Here is a 22,022-nt window from a genome sequence, read left to right on the forward strand (position 1 = left end):
TGTTCGTACTTCTAATTGAAGTTGTGGTGGATGAGCTTTTGGGTGAATGGTGTGAGGTGAAGATCTTCAAGTTATAAGGTATGTTTTTCATCTTGAGTTTGATATTAAGTCATTTCTTTTGAGGATTTTAATGGTTTAAAGTAAGAAAACATGGCATAAAGGTCGTAGATAGATATGTTGATGTTGTTGGCTTATGGATTAATTTTCGAAGGAAGTTTCAAACGGATTTGTATACGTTTGTCATGTAGTATCTTGACTACATTATGGTTGATGTTGTTAATGATGTTAGGGAGTTGTTTTGAAGATTAGAGGGAGTAGAAGATATGGGAGAAATGTTGCCCGAATTTCAGCAGATTCTAAAAAGGGTTAATATAAGCATATGACCATAAGCCTAACAACAATATGAATGGTTTTATATGTAGACTGCGAGACCTGAGGTAGGTTGGAAAGTCGAGAAGTGAACTTCCAGGCATGTTAAGGTTGTTCCTTCTTTTCTTGGCATGATTCCATATATGGTAGGAGCGTAAAGAACCTTATGACTAGAGATTTGTCAAAGTAGAGCTTGTCAGATTGTGGCATGGTTTCCGAGTGTTATGTTATTCTTTCTGAGGGGCCATATTCCCTCCCTATGTCTTTGAGTTTATAGAGAGACAGAACAGACATGTTACAGTATCAGTGTTTTTCAGCATATACATGATATACTGCATGGTATGCATATATATTTTTTTCTTTAGCCTGGCCACTTGGTCAGTGGGGCATTTTCTTTAGCATGGCCACTTGGTTAGTGAGACAGATTGCCTGGCTTATGGGTCAGTGAAACAGATTGCCTGGCCGACGGGTCTGTGAAATTTTCCAGTTGCCTGACTACTTAGTCAGTGAGATATATAATAGCATTATATTATATTTCATATGAGACAGGTCAGGTGAGATATTCAGGGCATTCTGGCCTCCAGATTGTATTGCTTTCAGTTCAGTTTCAGTTATCTTTGCCTTACATACTCAGTACATTATTTCGTACTGACATCCCTTTTGCCGGGAAAGGGGAAGGGGTCCTGCGTTCATGCCCGTAGGTTTAGGTAGCCAGACAGGCGATCCAGCTCAGTAGGCTTTCCGCTTAGCTACAGACGGTGTGCTCCACTTGGCTCGGAGCTGCAGTCCCTTTTGGTATGCCATTTCGACATGTATATATGGGTATGACGGGCCTTGTCCTGTCTTTTCTACAGCTCGTACTCCATGGAGGTCTGTAGACAGTCGTGTGTAGTTGAGACATTATGTAGCCTTGTCGGTTCTTATTTTGTTGTACATCATATGTAGCGGCCTAGTCGACTTGTATTATTATTCTCAGCACGTATGCATATGTATATATATACTGGTTGGGAGTTCTTGATGCATATGTCACGACCCAACCCCGTAGGCCGTGACTAGTGCCCGAACTGGGCACTCGAACACACTCATCGAATCCGAATCACATACAGATAGCGTATACGGGCACAAATATCACACGCTGCCTCAAATTATATCAAACTGTCTCAGGCACATTTCAACACAACCATATATATATATATATATATCAGAAGCCGACAAGGCTATCAAATGGCGCAACGGCCCAAAACATATACAAATGCACGCCGACAAGGCTGCCATGGCGAGTGGGATCATACAAACACACCTGTACAGAAGTAGGCACAAACCCACATATACGTCTACAGACCTCTAAACAGACCAACCGAATCATATGGCGGGACAGGGCCCCGCCGTACCCCTGAACAAATATATACATATGCAAAGAACGAATATATATACCAAAATGTAGGCTCCGGAATAAGAGGAGCACTCCAAACAGCAGAAGAGGGTGTCCTAAACTGGTGGATCACCAAACTGTGCGTCTGTACCTGCGGGCATGAAACGCAGCCCCCCGAAGAAAGGGGGTCAGTACGAAATATGTACTGAGTATGCAAAGCAGAAGATACAGAAAACAAATATGAGGCATAAATGAAATAGAAGTACAGAAAATAAGTGCAAGCCCAAAATATCAAAATGTTTACTTTTGAAATATAAGTCATGCATAGGGCACAGAAAATATGGTCGCCCGCCCGTCGATGGCGCCATAACACAGCATAACACCAGAAGGTTTCAAATCTCCGTATCCCCGTCACACATCATAACACAGCATAACGCCATACACGGCATAACGCCAAATATAAGTGGAACCTGACCCTCTAGCGAGTGGTTCGGTGAGCCATAAACACAACATAACACCGGAGTATATCAAAGTGCGCACGACAACAGAACCGGCACGGGACTCGGCGAAAGATATAACAAAACGCACGAGCAGAGTCGTGAGTAACCATATGCATAAAATCATTATCATGGACTCAATTATAAGTAAAATGACCATACTTGAGAATAGAAATAATAGTCATACCAAATTCTTTCAAGAGTCCTCCGAATTACATAAAGGAAAGTCGCGGGACCCACGGACGGGTATCAACCCGATCCGGGCCCGCCTATGAAAAACATACTCATCATACGCCATGCAAACTCCTACGAAAATATCAGAGCAATCCGAGCCTTTCTGTGAAAGATACGGCGTCCATAGTTACGGAATTCTTTAAAACAAAAGTTTTTGTGCATTATTTCGAATACATAAGGGTTCGTATTTCATCACATCAAACATACGAATGCCAAGAAATATATATATAAGAGTCATAACGTGCTCGGATTGCGAATTTAGAATTTCCTCGAGGCTCGTGACATAGCCTATTTATAACTAAGGCATGCCAAAAGAAGGAAGGTTTGAGCTTTACATACCTCGTACACACTCCAAGCTAGCCCAAATCAAGCTAATCCCAACCTACGCCTCGGGCTCCTCACAGTCTACAAATACGTCAACTAATATCAAACATTAGCCATAGGCACTTAGGCAATTTATTCCAAACTAACACTCAATTCTACAGAAATTTGGGCAGCATTTCCCCTGTAAATAGGCCAACCCCGAGAATTTAACTCGGCCAAATCAACAACAACATCAACAATAACCAACCTAGCAACCCCAATGACCAATCCGAAAGGCAATATAACATTAATAACTCTCTTTTACATCATTCAACAACATTCACAATATTCAATTCGACGGCTTACATTCAAGTCACATCACCGCTCATACATTCAAATACCAACCCGAACCCATACCAACAATATTCAAGTACAGTTTAAACAATTTACACAATATTTCCAACAATCCAACAATTGCTCCAATTTTCCCGAAAACAGTCCCAAACCTGAGAACACAACCATACCCCATTCTTGTCATGCAATATGACCTACATTCGGCCACACTACACATATACATATATTGATGATTCTTATTCTTTTCTCCACACTACACAACTAAATATGCTACATAGAATCAATTCATCGACCCAATCACAACACACACATCTACACGACCATACACACCATACACGGCTCACCTCCAACTTACTATATTTCACAAATTTCATCCATATTAACATACTACAACATGCATAAAACATTCACAACACATAAAACAAGATCAAATCTTACCTTTCTTCTTCAACTCCACAAATAGGCTAGGGTTTGCGATCTACTAGACGGATGGTTTGATCGCTCCAACAACACTTCCACGTTACTTAGGGACCTCCAATTAGTGGATTTTCACCAGAGAAATATTTTTGGGATGGCTAAAATTGGACTTGGTTTTTCTTGGGTTTGGCCGAGAGGTTGTTGTTGTTGCTCTTCAACTTCTTGATTTTTTTTCTAAGTGTAGAATGATAGAAGATGACTTAGAAGTCATATTTTAAGCTCCTAGATGAACCCTCCAAGTGTCTATGGCCCATACATGTGTTGGACCATTTAAAATTGGCCACAAAATGTGTGGGACTAATTTCAAAGCCACACGGCCAAAGGGCCTATTTTTGCATGATTTTCAACTTCCAAGTATATGACTTTTGGTCCCAACTTTTCCTAAGTGTTCCATGCCCACAATTTCATGTACAACTTATGTCTCAAAATAAAATCGAGGGTCAAAAGTCCCGACTTCCTGTCCCGGAATGGTCTTGGCCCTAACTTATCATAGTTAATCCGGATTGTCCCAATGTATAAAATACGGGACGTAACAGCATACAAGAGTTAGTATAGCTCAGTTATAAATTATATGGGTCACCATGTTGCTCAGCGAGATGCAAGTACGAGTTTAGGGGTGCTTGGTCAGTAGTGGTCGGGCACTCGTCACGACTCATTGGCTCGGGTCGTGACACTTACACTTGGTACTCTCACAAAATAGCATTGTGTATTTTCCCTTAACTTCATCTGAAGGACTAGGTTAGTCAACATATTGACTACACTTCATACATGATCCTGCCTATCTTAGCCCTACATCACTAGAAGGCTATACTATTCTATATGTAGTTAGTTACCAACAATATAGATATGCTTTCTTATCCCTTTTACTTTAATTTTCACCATTTCAATGTCGTTACATCATTATAAGCTTTATTCCGTAATTAATCACGAAGTGATTCTTATGCTTTACAATTTGACGCCCATCGTGGGGCCTTAATGATGATTTCAAAATTATCTCACTAATTACTTACATGATTATGATCTTTCAGCATCGAAATATAGGAATTTCAATTATCCACTATGAATTTCAACATTCCTTAAGTAATTGTTTAACATTTGTATATTTACCAATAGATTCATAAATTATCGATAAATGTGCCCTATGTTGAGGCCACTACCAGGGGTAGAAACATGCCGGGTGGATGGGTTGGGATTGCACGACTCATACAGTGACACATAGAAAAATCAGAACATCTATTTTTGTTGCCTGCTGGGGGTCATGCTAGAACTGTTGGTGCCATCACGACATAAGTAATTAGACTGTGACATTTAAAGACCTAAAACATTCTTTGAATACTGAACATGTTGTATCAGCCCTTTTTCATAACATATCATATATCGAAACTTTGAAAGAGAACACCTATAGATACTAGCATAACTCAATCCATAATATGAGGTCCAATATAGATATTGGCTAGATTGAATAAGTCATGACACCGTGTTTTTATCTTTTATTTTTATTAAATTATGTATTTTATACACACTATATGTACTTGATTTTGATGAGTTAGTTCTATTTATAAATTTAATTCAAATTTTTTCTTATTTTACATAGTTCAAAAAAAAGAGAAAAAGGGGAACACAGAGAAAAATTACGAGAAAAGGACATAAATGGTCCCTTAACTATGAGAGTAGGTTCAAAATAGTCCCTTAACTATGCACTTAACGGTTTTGGTCCTTTAAGTTTGCCACAAGTTAACAAAAATGGTCCCTCAATTATGAGGGTTGGTTAAAAATAGTCCCTTAAGTATGCACTTAACAGTTTTGGTCCTTTAAGTTCGCCAAATGTTAACACGTTTAGTCTTCGACAAAATATTCATCGAACTCTATTTGTTATATTTGACGAGAACTATGAAAAAATTAGCGAGAACTCACATTTGGGTGTACGCATTACTAAAGAAAAGGCCAAATACCTCAGGATAAAACCGACGGACATCAGTCGGTTATAGGAAAAAACAGAGGAAAAACCTACAGACTTGATAATGTCAGAAAATAGTGTCTCGGAACACAAAGACCGACAGACTCTGTCGATTAAAACCGACGGACTCCATCGGCTAAGTAAAATACACTAGACTCATTTTTACTGAAAACCCGAAAAAATAAATCTTCCATCATAGTGATTCTTTAAAAAAAAATAGTTTCTGCGCATTTTCCTTGAAAATAGCCGACGGACGTTCGTTGGTTTTCGTAAAAAATAATAAAAGCTAAAAAAAATTAAAAAATAGTGTCCCTCGATTTTATCCATCGGTTTCCGTCCATCGTTTTTTTCGCTTGTTTTTAGTAGTGATAATTTTTGTAGTTTCTGCTATTTCTAATTTATTTCTAAGGTCTGGTGTATTTTACTTAGCTGATAGACTACCTCGGTTTTAATCGACAGAGTCCGTCGGTCTTTGTGTTCAGAGATACTATTTTCTGACATTATCAAGTCTGTAGGTTTTTCCTCTGTTTTTTCCTATAACCGACTGATGTCCATCGGTTTTATCCTGAGGTATTTGGCCTTTTCTTTAGTAATGCGTACACCCAAATGTGAGTTCTCGCTAATTTTTTCATAGTTCTCGTCAAATCTAACAAACAGAGTTCGATGAATATTTTGTCGGAAACTAAAAGTGTTAACATTTGGCGAACTTAAAAGACCAAAACCGTTAAGTGCATACTTAAGGGACTATTTTTAACCAACCCTCATAGTTGAGGGACCATTTTTGTTAACTTATGGCAAACTTAAAGGACCAAAACCGTTAAGTGCATAGTTAAGGGACTATTTTGAACCTACTCTCATAGTTAAGGGACCATTTATGTCCTTTTCTCAAAAATTACAAAGAAATTAAAATGTCCTAGCCAAATTCCCCCTCCTGCTCGCCCAAATTCTCCTCCCGCTTTCTCCCAAATACCGGTTCCCTCCAAATTCTATTTTTCCATTAAATCATATTCCCTCGCATTCATGCCCATTTCTCCTCAGACCTCTCGTCTCTGCCTCTTGTTTCTTCTATGAACTATTTTCTAAGGTTTAGTTTCGTTCTTTCTCTTTCTTTGTATCTCTATTACTTACGTTGTTTTAATCTTTTGTGAAGTATCCAACTGCAAAATGCGAGAATTAGCAGGCAATTGCTATTTTGCAAATTGTAAGTCTCTCTCTCTGTTTTGTCTTTGTTACAGTTTTAATTTGGTGATTATATCTCTGTATTTCTGCCAATGAAATCAAAATAATTAGATATATGTAATCCTACCAGCTTAATTTTGAGAAATTGGGAGTGATTAGAGTAACAGAGTCGCAGAGGTCCTTAAACTGTCACCATATGCTTTGTCTTATTGTTTAGTTCCCTGACTTATTAGTTTTATCTTATTTGCTTACGAATGAACTATTCTTAAGATCCATTTTATTTATTAAAATATTCTGACTTCCTGGCAGCAGACATTCAGCTTTCCAAAATTCATTCAAAACTCCTTCAGCAGGTATGTGAAAATTGCACATAGATTTTGTTCATGATCCTTGAATTTGTGTGTTTGATTCTGATACTGTGTTTTTGCCATCTATGTATTTCCCTCGCTCAACCTTAGGTTCAAACTAGTTGAAAAATAAGACTTCTCATTCAAACTCATTAAGGAGATATGGATAAGTGAATGTTCTTATTGTAGAAACGTTATCATGGAAAGAAATATTCATTAGTTAACCAATAAAAAATGAAACCTTTTATCTGTAAAGAGATGACAGTACCAAATGCAACAGATCAAGACAATTGCATATATATTTCTCATTGACTCAGAAATCTACCTTCTAATGTACCAATCAGTTATAGGTAAGTGTCTTCATAGCTGAGTAGTAGATCTACTAATTTTTCTAAAGATCACTTGGTAATTTCAATTTACGTTGTACTCACCAGTACTTATTTTGATAAAAAAAAAAAAAACAGATTTTAACTTAGCAGAAAGTGGGAACTACTCCTTATAAGTTTTATTTAAAGAGGACTTGGTTCTTTGTGTTGTGACGCGAGTCCATATTTAAAGGGCTGCATAAAATTCATATCGGCTTATCCAGATGCTCTGTTTGAAGTGCTTCACATATAGTCTCGCACACTGGCGGACCTATGTAGTGTACTAAGGGTGCTTAAGCACCCATTGCCTTTTGTGACAAACACTATTATTTACATACAAAATCTTGTAATTAATTCAAATATATTAAATGAACACCCACTCTATGTAGCAATTTCCAAACTAAAAATAATTAAGCACCCATTATATAAAATTTCTGGATCCGCCACTGGACTCTCCCACCCTCGCTTACGTGTCCTAGTCCAATGTTTTTGCTAAACTGCAGAACTATGTCATCAGATTTTGGGATTTATAATGGAATCTTTCATTTTGATGGTGTACATTATGACTGAGATAGTTACATACACATTTTGACTCTTATTTATTTAATATAAACAACTTTTCTAGCTTATAGTGTGCTATGACTAATTTGGGAAGTGGACTAAAATTGAGTTAAATTTACGAGTGCTTTGTGAACTAGTTGAAGTTGGATAAAAAAATATTTAAATTGGTCTAGCCATTTTAATTGAAAGCTAACTGGGAATCAACTTGTATGCTAATGTTGCTAGTGTTACTGTATTACAGTTGTACGGGTGTCTTTCTACTTCTCATTTGGTGTCGTTTTTTAGAGGCTTAGCATGAGACATTGAATTGATGTTCATTTGACATACTTCTATTTATGATATGATATTTTTTAGGGTCCAATATATCAGTTATCAATATTGGTTAAGCAAGGAAAATATCAATTGAGTTGAATGACCAGAAGATAACAATTGTGTTGAATGGCCAGTCTTCCAATGTGGAGAGGTTCACCATCTGTAAGTTGGAAGCTTATTACATAACAGTTGAGCCTCCTCTCAAACTGCAACTATCCATACGGAAAGGCGAAGAAAACAATGGAAGATATAATTCTAGATTTTCATAAGAACTCAAATATGGGTGTCATGATTTTGAGGTAGATTGTTCTTGTACTCCTTTCTTTTTAGTTTGTATTTTTCATGCTGGTGTGAATTGATCCTTACCTTTCCCTTCATTTTTTGGTTGTTTCTATCTATTTTTATTTTCACATGCTTGTTCATGATATTTGGTACATTATTTGTTATGTCAACCCGCTTAGTATATTTTCTGGTCATCTATCTTCTAATTGACAAGGCTAGATAACTATTTAACTTTCCTATTACTGAAGTCTCATGATGATGTTGTGAACTAACTGATCGAAGTATCTCTTCAGTTGTAAATATTTACCTTCTCAAAGAAATGCTCTCTTCAATTGCTTTCCATGCCTTTTCATTGTTCTTTACCAACTAAACTACAAGCTTGCACTTCTTTGATGTCTGTAAATTCATATATTTTCTTGTGTTACTTTTTTTGTTGTATGCCGATAAAATTACCTTCACTTTATTTATTTGTGAAATCAGAACTATTATATTAGATATTTATTGCTATTTAGAAATTTTAATTATATATCTCAGGTAGATATGGTGTCATAAAGCTAAATCACTGTCTGAATTGTTGGGCCCGGTGCTTGGCAACAAATCATCTTGTATTACTAAATATGCATTGATTTGCAGGCCAAGTTTGTTAATGTATTGATTTCTCTCTTTCTTTTGAAGCAGATTGGTTGTATTACTTGAATTTTGGCAGCAATTTAGTTTGTTAACTCTTTGGGTAAGCTATGTTGTGTAAGTCTAAGTCATAGGATTAGGTGTATTGATTGGGAACAATGAACGTAGCTGGCTCAGTGACATCTTCCTATGTGACTACAGGTAGATGGAATACATATCTAGAATCACAACTTACATAAATAGATCATGGTTTTCTTGACAAACTGATTGCACGTGGATTTTCCTTATCCCTGGAACTACTTTTTACAGAAACTGACAACAATATCTAGGAACAAAAAAAGGTCCCTCTCATTTTTATTGTGAGAATTGATTCGGCAGTCTACTTTTCCAACTCCAACTGCATGCAAGGCAGGTACTAGTTATTAAACTGAAAGAAACTAATCAAGCAAAGTTACCCGCAAGGGCGGTTCAGTTGGTTGAGCATGGGGCTTTTATAACGGAGGTCTCAGGTTTGAAATCCCCTGCCTACAACAGTAGGGGATTTGCCTTCTGGGTCGAGCTCGTCACACGGGGCTTGTCTAGTGCGGGTTATCTCTTCTGTGTGTTTTGCGAGCTATTGCACAGGAGCTGGGTTTACCCTGTGTTCACTCGAAAGGTAACAGCTGCGGGTTCCCATGTCATAAAAAAAAAAAAAAAACTAATCAAGAAAAGGTTCGATAGATGAGATGTCAAGTAAGTTATCTCCCGAAGCTTAAAGTGTTTTTACTTCTTTTCCCCAAGTTACATTAATTAGCTGGGAGTAATTTTTTTTTTTTGTTTTATTTGTTTTTACAGTTACTAGTACATACTAGTGAAATTCATGTCTGAAAAGACTTATTCAAATCCCCTGATCAAGAAATGATATGTTGAAGTGAGTTGATTGTTTATAAATTCTATTTTTTCTGGTTCAAGTTTTGGTAACTTTTTTGTTGCTTCTCTTTTGTATGAAGTTAGCTTCAAATGATTTTGACACTGGCTTAATTTGCTTAAACCACACAAAATAAGCATTTCTTGTAGTGTCTCTTCCACTCAATCTTTCTTCTTCTTAAGTAATGTTCACTAGATTTTTATTTTAACTCTTAACATGATATCCTATCTTTTTTTCTTTGGAATGGCCAGCTTGTGGGCTGGTTGTATCGTATTCTCAGTACACCTACCTTTTCTTGCTGCCACAATACATCACCGTTTAGGCTCTCAATATCATTCAATTCTTGGCAAAATGCCTGTTTATTTTAACTAACAAATTGAGATAGACCACAAGTTGTTGGTGTCTGTAGTAATTGTTACTGCAAGTCTTATATAAGGTTCTGATTTATTTTTGGGTTCAGTCTCACTGCTGCTACTGTTAATTTACTTCTTCAAAGTGAAATAGGATTCAGGAACCTACTGAATCAATGTCCTCTTGCTTTGGGGCTTCTTGGAACCACATTAATATTCAATTACTTCAGGCTTTAGGTTCACAAATGCCAAAATAAATCCAACCCTGCTAATTTTACAAATAGCTTTAGCTTGAGGACATGAATTTAAGGCTTCCTCTATTTTCGCTTGTGCTCCACTGTGTGTAAAGAATGTTAATGATGACATACTCTAGCCAGAGGAGTTTGTTGGCATCTTGAGAGGGGTTGCTCTTTATTTCATATTGACAGTAACTATTTTAGAGTTACTTTACCGTATAGATCATGATACTATTATGTTGCTATAATCCTTAGACTAGATTGCGTGTGTGTTTGCTTTACATGTATGCATCACTGTTACAAATATTCTTATATCTAACATTATTTTTTTTATCAGTAACCAATAAAGGAATTGAATATTTACCATAATTAGAGAAGAAAATACATCAAGTGGTTGCAAAATCTTTTTACATTTGAAGTTGTTAATACGAACTCTTCATTACTTCATTGAGGACATGCAAGGGTAATTACTTGGACCCTTTTCAGTTTCATGTATTGGTGTGTTTAAAGAGTGTTTTATTTGGAGTTGGTTGCTACATTCGTCCCTGGAATGAACTTAATAAGTGCTTTGGTAATTCTATACATGAAAGGAATTGCCAGTGAAGTGATTAGGATTCATGAGTTACGACCATGCGTACAACTTTATTTGGATGTTTTCTTACTCATCTTTCAAGTCTTCAAGCATATGTACTCTTTTTTCCTTGCCCTTTTTTGGGTTTGAAGTAAAAATAAAAGCAGACGTGCGAGTCCACCATGTTTTGATTTCTATATAAACATTCCATATAGGTGCTACATCTTGAACGTAGTTTGTTTCTTATTCGAACATGCACATGTATTTCTTTCAGCGTATCTGTTACGATCTTGTAAGATGGTTGGAGGTTGGCTACTTTCTTTTTGTATGTTATATTCCTATACTATTGTTATTGTTAGCTTACTGTTTTTATTTTTTAAAATTGTAGGACAAAATACAATTAGACGCAATAGATGATGGTTAAGCTAATCAAGAGCTGTTGTCTCAAACTTCAATCAAGGTATCTTCTCATTTCACTCTACTTACTTTGTTGCTTCATAGTAACTACTACCACTGTTTTTAGATAGAGAGCATTTTTTTATGTTGAATCCTTTAGGAAGTTTAGTCCATCGCCCTAGGGAATTGATTAGTTCTTGTAAATTTCCTCTCCAGTATCCATGTCCTAATTCAATATTATTTAGAATGAAATAAATTAGTTTGAAAATGTCCTAACTTTAAAATTGGGCAAATATTATTTGATACTGATGCCTGCTTGTTACACCATTTAGCATTTGTGTCTCTATATCCATTTAGCATTTGTGTCTCTATATTCTGGTAAAGAGGATGTTGTTTGGATGATATATATGTTGACCCTCTGGTTGTGTTTTTTCAAGTATATATAAGCTTTGTTGCGATTGTTTTTTTTTTTTTTTTTTTTTTTTTTTGGCACATTTCATTTGTTACTAAATGGAGTTTCTTTTATGTAAAGAGATATTTGTCTCTATTTTCAGATAATTGGATGTTCTAGTGGTCTGCATGCTTAGAATTTGATAGTATCAATATATTAGCGTTGACTAAACGTACCAAACCATCCTTTTTAGCAGTAGCTTCGACTAATTCTAATCATTGATGGTTACTAGAATTTCTATGTTATTCAAGTCTCAAGGCATCGTCGAAATTCTTATCAAATCTGGTTTCCATTGTATGCAGCACTGCCTTCTCCTCCGAATTTGATGATTTTGATAAATTCTAATTGGATTGCTATCAAAATTTACTAATTTACTTCTATCTTTGTCCATTGCTATTTGCGGATTTTATATAGGAAGGATGAATTTCTTCAACAACTGGAAATAAAGGCAGCGCAACTAAGAGTTTGAAGACAAAGTAAAAGTTTGGAGACATATTATGTTATTTTTTTGGGTTATGCATATATACAAAGAAAATGTATTATAATGTGTACTTTGTATATATTATGTTTGACTTTTTAGCAATGAGATATTCTTATATAATTCTATTTTCCAGAATCACCTGCTTATTGTATTAATTATGACAATTTGCAGTGACAATTTTATTTTGTCAGTAAAAGCAATATTTTTGGTGACGACATAATAATTTTACCTACAAATTTGTCACTAATTTATACATTTAGGGACGGATTATTTTGTGTATAAAAGGCAGCCTTTAATGACAAAATTATGCTTGTCGTCATTGATTAATCTAAATAGTTAGTGACAAGATAATTTTGTCGGCATTAGTAACCTTTTTAGTGACGAAAATACATTATCAATTACGAAAATCTATCCTTTTTATGACAAATATGGTCGTCACAAATACTATGCATTTGGGGACGAAAGGAAGATTTCGTAGTTTATTAATTTTATTTAGCGACGAAACATTAAGTTGTCTTTGTATACTTTTAGGGACGGATGCTTGACGAAATTTTTTTCGTCACACAAGATTTTTGGTGACGAAATATGACTTACAAGTGACGAAATTATTTGTCCCTGATAATTGAATTTGTTGTAGTGCATACTTTTAGATATTGTGTTCTTAAAATTTTATTTGTGACTTATATTAGAAAATAAGAGACTTGACATGATTACTTGTCATAATTTATAAAAAAAAATTCATTAAAATATTACTATTTGATTATATTAATTATCTTATATGACGCAACCGAATAACCAAATCGAAAAAAATTGAACCGAAAAGAGATGAATTGAACTAAACCAAACTTATTTTGGTTCGGATTGGATAATTGTACTTTTTAGAAATCGAATACCAAAAAATCGAAACCGAATAATGTAAAAGCGAACTGAAAAATCGAATGCATACCCCTAATTGTTACTTATTTGTTTTGTCATTATTTGAGCCAAAGTGTTAGATATGTGCTTATTATCTATTAATTAACGAACTTTAACAAAGAAAAGAATAATGACACAAATGAAAGTGCATTATACTTGAGGTATTTATTATGGTCAGCACATACATAAAAATCTATATGTAATATAAAATTATGCATAGACAGGGTGATGTGACACCTCTCTGTAACTACCATTCTTATTTATCTTTTTTCTCAAATTTTTGGCATTTCTCTTATTTTTCTTCACCTATGAGCTATAAAAAAAATAATTAAAAAAACACTTCTTAAAGTAATGCTTAATCTACGTTACTCACATTTGCAATTACTCAATATTAAAAATAAATCATTTATTGTGTTCCACTATCATTTGAAGTTAAGGCACATATTCAGACATACGCTTTTATTTGTATTAAATTATTTTGCTGTTATGGTCTAGACTATGAAGATGAAGAGTTGGAAAGATATGGTGGTAGGCCAATATAAAAAGCTTGTGATTGTTGGATCTCTGTTGCATCTGCGCAAATTCTCTAGACTCAGCAACATATTTCAATAGAAAATCTATTCAATGCTTAGTGTAGTTAAACATCAAGAGGATTTTTACGATATATTGATTCAAAATGGTGGCTTTAGTCATTACGGGGTTAGCATTACTTTAATAATGTCCTAATGTTTCCTTTTCATTCGGCAATCGCCAGGTGATATTTTATTATTTTTCTTAAATTTCTTTTTTTTATTCTTTAGGTTGCAATTTTTTGGTATTTTAATTTTTCATATCTAGATGGTGCTTTCAATAAGAGGTTCGAGCCTAACAAACACCACTTATATCCTTATGGTTGATAATTAATTTAGAGCAAGTATCCTGTGTTAGCAGGGTCCCGAAAAGGGCATCTCATGTAACATTTCTAATTCATGTGCTATTCCACGGCTTTGTATGGTTAATTATCATGAGAACACATCACAGTTGTTTAGTGAATGCAATTTGCCTTTATATTCTGCTTTATTCTCTTTTTTTTCTTCATTAGTCAAAGAACTAATCTAAAATTTCAATTATCATCTTAAGGCTGCAAAAAGTTATTGGAAGAACAACCGCTCAACAATTTCCAATCAAAACTATCGATGATGTAATTTCTGTCATAAATGTTTGAGAATACTTATTAACAAGTCCAAAATGCTATGTTCTTATAGATGATGATAAAATTATAGTGTTAGTTAATAGTGGAGTAGTACTACTTTAATGATCTGCCCTTTTTTTTCTTTTCGTTTAGTAATTAATCGGCAGGTAATTTTTATTATTTTCTTAAAGTTTTTTATTTCATCATCGGCGCCGGATTTTTTTTTTTTTTTTTGAAATTTTAATTTTTGTTATTTTTCATATCAAGTTCATGCTCCTAGAGAGAGGTTCAACACTAACAAACATATGTTGTGTCCTTACTCCCTTCTTTTTTTTTCTTCCATGTTTTTTCTTCATCTTCGGTAAAACCGCAACTTCATGTTTATTAGCATGTTAGCTTTTTTTTTTTGATCATTTATGTTGTAAATTTTCATTTCTTTGATAAAAAAAACAAATGTTTTAAATTAAACGTAGGAATTATAAATCTACTTAACTATGATACTTTTGAAAAAGGTCACCGTAGGGATCTCTGAAGTAGATGGTGGTTGATAAAGAACTCTTTGATTGTAGTTTCCCGTATGGATACTTTTAAACTAAGCGCAGGAATTATAGATCTGGTTAACTATGATACTTTTGCAATTTTACTCATTCTTCATTAAATTTAATTTTATATGTATTTGAATTTTGAAAAAGAAATATAACCAGCGCGAACATTTCCACTAGTGACTAATCTATTAATACAAAAGATAAGTACTCCCTTGTCACCTAAATTTTTTTTCACGTTCATTAGGAAAATAATAAAAACAAGTTATAATTTACTAAGTTATCTTCATTAAATAAAAGCCAAATGCATAGACACCCCTTAAAGCTAATTCCCATTTTCATTTTAACACCTCAATTAACCCTTGTACCTATTAGAAGCTTCAATATTAGTTGAGAATGTTTCTATAAATTGGTTAAATATATATTTTTGTTAAAGGTCAATAAAATGTTAAATTCGTTGAAATAAAACTGTTGAATTAAATTGATTAATTGTTAACTGTTTTTAGTTAATGTAAATTGGTTTTGTTAAACATTTTAAATTTCTTGAGCAATTTCTAAAATTGTTCAGTTTGTAGTAGCATTATCAACCAAAAAAAAAAAAAAATTTGGACACCCACTTGTCGGGATTGGTAGTGTCCTTATTGTTTTTAATGTTTATCGAATTTGTTTGTGTAAAATTCTGGATTCGTCATTGGTATCTAAATTGCATTAATTTAATAGTCTAGATAATTGAGGTTTATCTTTGAACACAGTTCTTTAGATCCTACCGTTTCAAATTTTCTTGAATTATAAAAACAAATTATTGAAATATACATCCTAAATCACCTTTGAATCGACGTTGTTACTCCGTAATTCATGAAGCAACAATGTCCCGCGTAATAATTAAGAACCGAATTGAGTTGGATAAAATTTCTCCATCCTTAAGCAAAAATTTAAATTTGAGCTCTCAATATGGAAAAAAAAAATCCTAATAAATAGCGAATTGTTGCATCGGGTTTGCAGAGACACGAAGTCTCTCCCTTTGCTTCAGAGAATAGCTAAATGAATGCTTATTCTATTCTTTCCTTGACATCTTTAAAGTGTGATTCTCTTTATTTTTCTAGTTGGTCCTACGTGAATGCCCTTATGGGTTTTTTCAAATGATTCTAAAATATTTAATTATAATACCTTGTTAACTCTATATATAAAATATTTATTAAAAAGGTAGTACTCTCTTCGTTTTAAAAAGATTGTCTTAGTTTGTATTGACACGGAATTTAACAAATAAAGGAAGACTTTTGAAATGTGTGGTCTGAAACAAGCCTTAGATATTTGTGTGGCTATAAATCATTTCATAAAGTTAAATTGTTTCTAAATATAGAAATGTGCCAATCTTTTTGAACAAACTAATAAGGAATGTAAAACAATATTTTCGGGATGGAGGGAGTATGTGTGTATGTATATAATAGTTATAGTACAAGAATAAAATATATTTTATTATATTCAATAATGTAGCTAAACACTTATTTGGCAAACCACTACTTTATAAACCATTATATTCACTCAACTTGATCTCAATTCATTTCTTAACACTTAAATTGACCTCATAGCTTTTTTTTTTTTTTTTTGGAACATAGGAAATTCTGTTCCTTCCTTATATAGTCATCAACTTGGATTCTGAAAGAGTTAAAATAGTTCGGGGCTTTACAAGAGTGATCAATGCAGCCAATGGACCAAACTTCAGCACTCTCTAGCAGACTAGCTGTGGGAAACGGTGCTCATGAGATTATCCTTCAAGATTTGAGGCCGAGGTTATCTCCTGCCTCGGGCAGAAGGAAGATTCATAAAGTTCCACCAATTTTACGAGATCAGAACAAGGACAGCTATTACGATCCAAAGGTTGTCTCTATTGGGCCTTATCATCATGGAAACCTGAAGTTTCAATTTGTGGAGGAATACAAATACAAAGTATGTGTCTCATGTATTTAAAGATGAAATATAATTTTCGTCACGAAAAATGGACAATTGGTGACGAATTTCGTGTCGTAGCTAGTAATTTCGTAGCTAAAAATCGCATTTGTTGTAGTGAATATCAGAGATAGTTATGTTGAAGGTTCTACAGACCGTTATAGTGATGATGAGTTAGCTCGCATAATGCTCCTCGATACATGTTTCCTTTTGAACTTTATGGAGACCGCTACACTGAAATCACATTTTTTTTTCATGATGAGAGATCTTGGCCTAGTAACAATTTCTCTGTTTTCCAGTGATGCACTGTTACTTGAGAACCAAATTCCACTCTGGATTCTCAAGAGGTTGGCCACCTCGATGTATGGCAATATTAATGATCCAGCAATTATTGAAGGCGAAAAATCCTGGAAGGAATTGCTAGGCAAGTTTACTGCACATTTGATTTCTGGGAATATGGATGAGCTAATTGAAAGATACTGATGAGAGAAGAGCAATGTCTTCATCTTCTTGAACCATATAGGACTCTGTTTATCTCTGAATGCAACACTGAACCGGTTCGACCAACAGACCAATTCCTATCAATCTCCCAAAAGTGTTTCAGGTAGGAATTCATATTTGGCAGACAAGTGCATGCATGCAACCTCAGTATCAATTTATGTGTCGTTTCGAGAGTCATATTTCTAAATCTTAATCTCGAATTAGATATAGAAGTTTTAAGTTTTTTTTTTTTTTTTTGAAATAAAATTTATGAAGGGAGCGTCGGTGTAACTGGTTAAGTTGTTTCCATGTGACCAGGAGGTCACGTGTTCGAGCCATGGAAACAGCCTCTTTCAGAAATGCAGGGTAAGACTGCATACAATAGACTCTTGTTGTCCGGCCCTTCCCCAGACCCCGCGCGTAGGGGGAGCTTAGTGCACTGAACTGCCCTTTATTTTTGAAATAAAATTTATTTATTTGAAAATTACGTCAAAATCATTATAAGTCACGATAATTAACAATTTAAAAAAGGCATATGCAACAATTGTGGTCAAAGAAAAACTCGTTTAACTTGAAATCTAAACGCCGCCACACATATTGAGACGGGGGAGTATTTATTAGAGGATAATTTTAGAAATCTTTTTTGAGGTTTGGTTTTATAACACTAATGTTTCCTATGGTTTACGATATTAGGTGTAACTAAATCCCAATCTTCATGATTCATGATATCGTGCTTTCAATATTCTCTACTAAAACATATCTATTTTCCCACTAGTTTTCGGCTGAAAAATGTTCAGTGGCTATTTCTTACTGAATGTCGGTGGAAAAAAATTGAATAGTAGTGTTTTCACACAGAAAAAGTAGGATGTTTCCTAGCGTTTCAGTGGGAACCTGTTTCCCACCATGCGTTTTCCCACTGAACTGATTCGGTGAGAATGAGGTGGAAAATCATGTTTTATAGCACAAATTTCCCACCGAATGTCGGTGGAAAAAACATCTTTTTCTATATAGTAGTGATTGTTGTGATATGGAGCAAAAACAAACCTACATAACGTGATTATTTTTTAACATTTTATCAAGGGATGTAAGCTAAACGTTGTAAACCACAAGAAAAGTCTGTGTTACTAAATTAAACTCGACAAGAGATCTCTAAAATTATCTGTATATATTGCAATATGTTTGTCACTACTAGAAACAGAAGGTTTTTCCACCGACATTTAGTGGGAAATTTGTGCTATAAAACATGATGTTCTCACTTCATTCTCATCGAACCAGCTCAATGGAAAAATGCATGGTGGAAAATAGATTCCCATTGAAATGCTGTGAAACTTCGTGATTTTTCCGCATGAAAACACTACTATTTAGGTTTTCCCACCGACATTCAAAAATAGCCACTGAACATTTTTCAGTGGAAAAACAGAGATTTTTTAGTAGTGTGTATCATTTAACTGTTAGAGTAAATCACAATATTAGATCCTTAAAATTCTTTAACACGACGATTTCCATCTTTTTAATATTGTCACATATATCTTTCAGATGCAAACTTTTCAAACAACAAAGAAGAAATAGTAATTTGGAACTGGAGGATGTTCTCCACTCGTTTCGTTCAGCTAGAGACCTAAAATCAAAAGGCATTTTATGTAAGCCAAGTAGCGTACAAACTCTCAGAGGAATCAAATTCAAATCTTACTACTTGTATGGGCAGCTCAATCTTCCTTCTTTTCATATCAACACCGATGTCATGGTAATGTACGCGAACATGATCGCTTACGAGATGAGCCCTGACACAGAAACTAGCTATGAGATAACAAATTACGTGAACTTTATCAAATCGCTGGTAATAAGCGCTGAGGATGTAAAAGAATTACGAGAGAAAAAGGTAACCTTCAACGGATTAGGAACAAAGCCGTTAAATTGTTGCAAGAGATTCCCGTTGGTGTGGTGTTTTCGGGTGGTAAACTTCTGGATATTAGACAGAAAATTGAACAACATATTGGTAGCAAAAAAATACTTATGGCAGAGTTGTATTGGACTTATTTACGTAGTCCATGGTCATTTATCGCTTTGCTTGTAGCAACTGCACTACTTGGCTTAACTATTGTCCAAACCTATTTTTACCATATATCCTAGGAAGTAAAATACAAGAATAACACCCAATGAATTTGAAAATCGGTGATCTTGAACTTTTGATCCCCGCTTGCACCATGGATAACTTCAAGGTCAAAAGTAAAAAAAAATTGTTCAACTTGGAAGTTTTGCCCTTAAGGCAAGCGAGGACAAAAATTCAAGACCACCCACTTCCAAGGCCACTCCTATAAATCCCTTCACTTATTAATATATGTAGCCATTATTCTCGTGTATTTGGAATTTTTTTTTTTTTTTTTTTTGTATTATTTGTTTTAAAAGGCTCCGGTTGCTTGTGGTTTTCTTCAACATGGTGATGAATAAAGTTCATACTAGCTATCAATTTGAATCTTATTTTGGTCACATAAAACACACAACATATTGAGAAAATGAGTGACAGAATTCAATTCATGATTTAGAGTTGAGAAAATCACACCACATAATTAAATAAGACTCTATATTAGTGTATTAAATGTATAGCCATTTTTTTCTTATTTACCAAACATAACAAGATTTTACCAATAGTAGGAGATTTCTCTTCTGTGCAACCTCTTTTATTTGGGCTTAAATTTAGAAATAGGATCTGCCCATTTCCTTGAATTTAGGAATAGGGTCTACGATTTCTATTCACCGCCTTCTTTGTGTACTTTGTGGCTTCGCTTGTCCCTTCTTTGAACACTAGCCGTTGATCTAGTTTCTTATTTCATTCTTTCTAATTCAGTCTTTTACTTCAACATTACATTTGGTGAAAGATTAGACTTGATTTTGATTGAAATTTCAAAATAAAAATCGAAAGAAAAAGAAGAATACACTATATTCAAGATACATACAAACTACATAAAAAATACATACCGAGACATACTTGTAAGTAATTTATATGTAAATTGTATGTGAGTTGTATGATATTGGATGAAGCATGATAAACAAACTATAATTAGCCATATGTTTGGAGAATACAATTTCAATACAATTATTATACATACTTTATCAGTTTTTTTACAATTTATATATACTTTATCAAATCACAATATACATACAATTTATATAGATTTTAGGGAAAATGCATAAAATTCACCCCTTTAACATATTCCCAAAACTCACTTTAGCACTGTAACTTTACGGGCGCCTAAATATGGGTCTCATTTTGTATATATAGGTGATTCTACCTTTTGAACTAAGCAAATCAAGCCCAATAGCTACGCAAGGTTAAACCTTTTTTTTTTTTTTTTTTTTTTTTTTTGCATTTTTACATAATACAAAAAAATGTAGAAATTAAAAATTCCCAGCTAAATTGTAATAATGTAAAACTATATCATTTGTGGGTATTGTAAAATATCAAACTAAAATAAATAACATTTAAAAACCTAGAAAATTAAAGGGAGGCAAGACTTTTAGCGAGATTAGAACTCTACAATTGAAATGATGAAGGAGAATAATTACTAAATTGCAATTTCAACCACGACTCTAACTAGTGTCAATCTAAATACATATTTGCAGGTTAATTAAAACTTGGAGTTTCAAAATCAAACTACACATAATATAGGTGTAAAAGCTAAATATATTCTGTAAATTTGTCTACTTTGTGAATCACTAGTCTCTAACGGTTCAAACTACTAAAACACAATATTTATTTAATTTAACTCAAGTAAGATATGGTAGTAATTTTTACTAATTATGTCACTTTGTTACTGTTCAAATTATTAATTACGAACCTTACAACTTAACTTAATAATAATTTATTTTAATATTTTTGTTCTTAACTTTACATTAGTTACCTCATATAGTTTAATGGAAACAAGAAAATGAACTAAAAGTAAAGCTTTCTCATTCAAGTTTTGTGAAGCCATCGTTGTCTAATTCCAATTATAAGATCGTTGACTTAATACTGAACTTAATTGATTTGTATATATCCCCATTGTGAACAATCGTTAAGCCAGTTTACAATCTTGCTCGGCTTGGGGTGATTACTCGAACAAGGCAGATGGTTTACAATTTACATTGAAATACCACATCAACTTTATCACCTTCACCCCTAATCCTAAAGTATAAAAAACATAGTCATCCAAATTCGAAATTTATATTTCATCTCCATGCTGATTCTGTGAACCAAGCTTTGCGAAGCTATCGTTGTCTAATTCAAATTATAAGGTTATTATTATTATTGACTCAATGTTAAACTAAACCGTATGCTCATTGCGAACAATCAATAAATCAG

At 34.0% G+C, this 22,022-nt stretch overlaps 1 long non-coding RNA gene across 4 annotated transcripts; it reads left to right on the forward strand.

Moving 5' to 3' along the window:
* Positions 1-6,507: 6,507 nt before the first annotated feature.
* On the forward strand, positions 6,508-12,840 carry LOC132630756 (uncharacterized). Of its 4 annotated transcripts, none has more exons than XR_009578677.1 (7): positions 6,508-6,764; positions 7,055-7,095; positions 8,370-8,626; positions 9,288-9,968; positions 10,071-10,146; positions 11,689-11,760; positions 12,562-12,840. It is a non-coding gene; the product is annotated as an uncharacterized LOC132630756 (long non-coding RNA). The 4 variants fall into 4 exon arrangements; XR_009578678.1 differs by having other exon boundaries at positions 9,438-9,968; XR_009578676.1 differs by having other exon boundaries at positions 7,052-7,095; positions 8,370-9,968.
* Positions 12,841-22,022: the final 9,182 nt, after the last annotated feature.

This window comes from Lycium barbarum, chromosome 3 (assembly GCF_019175385.1).
Source record: "Lycium barbarum isolate Lr01 chromosome 3, ASM1917538v2, whole genome shotgun sequence".
Taxonomy (NCBI): domain Eukaryota; kingdom Viridiplantae; phylum Streptophyta; class Magnoliopsida; order Solanales; family Solanaceae; genus Lycium; species Lycium barbarum.